The sequence below is a fragment of the Triticum urartu genome, chromosome 2 (genome assembly GCF_003073215.2).
Source record: "Triticum urartu cultivar G1812 chromosome 2, Tu2.1, whole genome shotgun sequence".
NCBI lineage: Eukaryota > Viridiplantae > Streptophyta > Magnoliopsida > Poales > Poaceae > Triticum > Triticum urartu.
Window position 1 is genome coordinate 417519138 of NC_053023.1, and position 4704 is coordinate 417523841.

Below are 4704 nucleotides of genomic sequence, written 5' to 3' on the forward strand. Positions count from 1 at the left end.
GAAGGCATCTCAACCCAGAGAGATCAGAGAATCAGTGTCCTTCGCAACCTCTTCAACCGCTTCAAGCGAAATGACAATGAGAATGTCCATCACACATTTGACCGACTCACTGACATCACAAATGAGCTTCAAGCCCTCGGCGCCACTGAGATTACCAAACACGAAGTTGTCAAGACGCTGCTGAGCTCACTTGATAGTTCGTTTGACATCCTGGCCCTGATGATTCAAGAACGTCCTGATTTCAAGACACTCGATCCGTCTGACATACTTGAGAAGCTCAACACACATGAGTTTCAGCTTTCGGAGAAAAGAGATATCTACGGTCCAAACTATGGGCGAACTCGTGCCTTGAAGGCAAAAGTTGTCTCCTCATCTGAAGAAGAATCTGACAGCAGTTCTGATGATCCTGAAGACATTGGAAGGGAACTTGCTATGCTTGTCAAGAAGTTCCAAAAATTCACCAAGAAGAAAGGATTCAGAAAGTCTTCCCGATCAAGTTCAAGGAATGATGAAGCTCCTGCTCATGACTACAAGAAGAAAACATGTCACAAGTGCAAGAAACTTGGCCACTTCATCTCTGAGTGTCCACAGTGGGACAATGAGAACAAAAAGAAGAAGAAGAGCAAGGAATATGACTCTGACGACAAGAAGAAGAAGAAGAAATACTCAAAGTCTTCTTCCAAGTCTTCCTCAAAGTCTTCATCACACAAGAAGAGCTCATCTGGCAAGGCACGTGCGTTTGTTGGCAAGGAAATGGATTCAGAGGAGGAGTCTGCTTTTGAGGAGGCGGAGGTGGAGTCTGAGGAGGAATCCGACTCAGGCGTTGCAAGCCTGGCTACAGCATACGTTGCCAAGTCCATCTTCAACACTGAAGACAATGACTTCATCACCGACACCGATGCAAATGACAAGGACTACTCCGCTTCTACCTACTGCTTCATGGCACGCGGTGCCAAGGTAAACACACGCACTACTCACTATCAAACATCTAGTGACGATGACTCTGATTGTGGTTCAAAACCTAGCTACAAAACACTTGCTAAAATTGCAACTGAACAACAGAAAGCTATGGAACATATTCAAAAACTGTTAGACAGAAGCGATGATCTGTTAGGTGCTGAAATGACTCGATCTGAATCCTTAATTGAAGACATAAAAAATCTTCACGTTAAGTATCAGGAACTTGAAAGTCGTCATGAAACTCTCTCAACAACTCATGAAAAGCTTTCCTATGATTATCTTCAAAGGAAGCAGGATCTTGAGAAATTGAGAGCGGTTCATGAAGATTTTCAAACGGAAAACGAGTCACTTCGCGCCAAACAGATCAGTCCCGCTGAGGAAGGATTTGAACCACCATGTCTTAAATGCATTGAGCGTGATAATGCTACTTCTGTTGCTGAATGTTCTACTGCTACTGCTGTTGCAATATCTTCAACTTTTGATGTGGTAACTAACCCCTCTGCTGAGGATACCACCGCTATTGCTGATGAGAATGCTAGATTGAAGACATTGCTTGAAACAGGGATGTGCAAAAGTCTTCAAGGGCATCAGACACTATGTGATGTCCTCAAAAAGCAGATTCTGAACCGAAACCCTAGGAAAGAGGGTGTTGGGTTCGTAAGGAAAATGAATGCAGATGGCTCTTACTGGAAACCTGAGCAGTACCCCAAAACCATGTGGGTTGCTGCAAAGGAACCTTCAGTAGATCCATCCAATCTAACTGGCTTCACTTGTGCTAACCCCATTATCATTGATGAATCCTTTGATGCAAACTATATACTGTTTAAGAATCAGAATGTTGAAGTGTTTGCCAGGTACATTGGTACTAACTGCAGGAATGGACCGCCTATGAAGAAGATCTGGGTTCCGAAAAGGTGTCTGGAAAATCTTCCTGTGAATGTCTTCATGACACCTCACGTGAAGAAGACAAACCTCAGACCAAAGGCTTCATACGGTCCAAAGGCTTCATACAAACAGAGGACTCACCTGAGTCGCACTAACGCAAATGTTTTGCAGGGAAACCATACTTAGGCATATGAACATGAGAGCGGTTCATCAAACCGCCATGTTCATAAGACGAAGAACTATTCTGCTTATTCTTATGAGTACTATTGTCCGCCTGCAAGACTGTTTGCTAGGGCTTAAAAGCCAAAATTCTCAGATGCTGCACTTAGACTTATTGCTTCTAAGCCACCCGTGAAGATGTGGGTGGCTAAGAAAGCTTAACTCTCTTTTGCAGGGAAAGGTCTCCAGCAGAAAACCAAAATCATCTGACGCTATTGCTGGGGACCTTAAACATCTTGTAGGGCGCAAGATCAAATGCTCAAATGGTCTTACTATGTACTTCGTACCTGAATCGCTTGCTACTCTCCCTATTAGTCCTAACCTGGATCTAAGCTTTCATAACCCACTGGTTCGTCAAATGTTTTTGCTTCACAATGCTCTTGGTGAAGCCTATCCCCCTAACTGCACTGTAGGGTACGACACCAGCGTCTTCAGAATGGATTATTGACAGTGGGTGTACAAATCACATGACTGGCAAAAGAAGTCTTCTTATGGACTCAACCTTACGTCCATCCGACAAGAGCCACATCACATTTGCTGACACTGGTAAAAGTAAGGTATTGGGTCTAGGTAGAGTTGCAATCTCAAGGGATCAACACATGGATAAAGTCATGCTTGTTGAATCCCTTGGTTTCAACTTAATGTCTGTCTCAATGCTTTGCAATCTGAACATGATTGTAATGTTTGGAAAATATCGTTGCCTTGTACTAATGGAATCTGACAAGTCTCTAGTGTTTGAAGGGTATCGAAAAGATGATTTGTACGTGGTAGATTTCTCAGCAGGGCCACAGCTTGCAGTATGTCTTCTAGCAAAGGCTTCAGAATGCTGGCTCTGGCATCGGAGGCTTGGACATGCTGGCATGAGGAACCTCCACACCCTTGCGAAGAAGAAGCATGTCATAGGCATCGAGGGCGTCAAGTTCAAGAAAGACCACTTATGCGGTGCCTGTGAAGCAGGGAAGATGACGAGGACCAAACATCCCTCAAAGACAATCATGACCACTACTCGACCCTTCGAACTGCTTCACATGGATCTTTTTGGTCCCACTCATTACTCAACTCTAACTACTACTGCTTGCCTCTATGGCTTCGTTATTGTTGATGATTATTCTAGATATACTTGGGTGCACATAATCCTTTACAAGACTGAAGTGCAGGATGTCTTCAGACGCTTCGCCAATCGAGCTATGAACAATTTTGGCGCCAAGATAAAGCACATCAGAAGTGACAATGGCACTGAATTCAAGAACACTGGCCTTGATACATATCTTGATACCTTGGGCATCACACATGAATTCTTAGCCCCGTACACACCACAGCAGAATGGCGTCGTCGAACACAAGAACAGAACACTAATTGAGATGGCCAGAACGATGCTAGATGAATACAAAACCCCAAGAAAATTCTGGCCTGAAGCCATTGATACTGCATGCCATACAATCAATCGTGTTTATCTTCACAAGCTACTGAACAAGACATCTTATGAGCTCCTTACTGGCAAGAAGCCAGATGTCAGTTACTTCAGAGTATTTAGCGCAAGGTGCTGGATCAAGGACCTACATCACACCTCAAAATTTGCACCAAAAGCACATGAGGGTTTTATGCTTGGATATGGAAAGGATTCGCACTCCTACAGAGTCTTCAATCTCTTTCATTACAAAGTGGTTGAAACAGTGGATGTGCGGTTCGATGAGACCAACGGTTCACAAAGAGAGCAGCTGCCAAATGTGCTAGATGAAGTTCCATCCAGTGAATCAATCAAGCTAATGGGAACTGGAGAAATTATACCTTCTGAAGCTCATCCTGAAGAAGAATTATCATTTCAGCACCTGATCAACATGAAGACAATGCTCAGCCTGAAGACATTCCTTCCAACAACGACAATGAACAGCAAGAGCAAAGTCTTCGCCCTGTACATCCTCGCGTTGCCAATGAAGTGCGGATTGAAAGAATAATTGATAGCATCAATGCACCTGGTCCACTCACTCGTTCAAGGGCAACTCAGCTAGCAAATTTCGGTGGGCACTTCGCATTCGTCTCAATAGCAGAACCCAAGAAAGTTGAAGAAGCCTTCATGGAACCTGAATGGATTCAAGCTATGCAAGAAGAGCTTCAACAGTTTGAGCTGAATAATGTATGGGAACTGGTTAAGCGTCCTGATCCACGGAAGCACAATATAATAGGCACCAAATGGATATACCGCAACAAGCAAGATGAGCATGGTCAAGTTGTCAGAAACAAAGCTCGTCTCGTTGCTCAAGGATATACTCAAGTGGAAGGCATTGACTTCGATGAAACATTTGCACCTGTGGCTAGACTTGAAGCCATACGCATACTGCTGGCCTATGTAAATCATCATAACATACTTCTATATCAAATGGATGTGAAGAGTGCCTTTCTCAATGGCAAGATTGAAGAAGAAGTGTATGTTGCACAACCGCCTGGCTTTGAAAATCCAAAACATCCTGACATGGTATACAAGCTCAACAAGGCACTGTATGGCCTCAAACAAGCCCCTCGGGCCTGGTATGACACACTCAAATACTTCCTGAAGAGCAAAGGCTTCATACCTGGTTCCCTAGATCCCACTCTTTTCACGAAGACATATGATGGTGAACTGTTTGTGTGCCAAATATATGT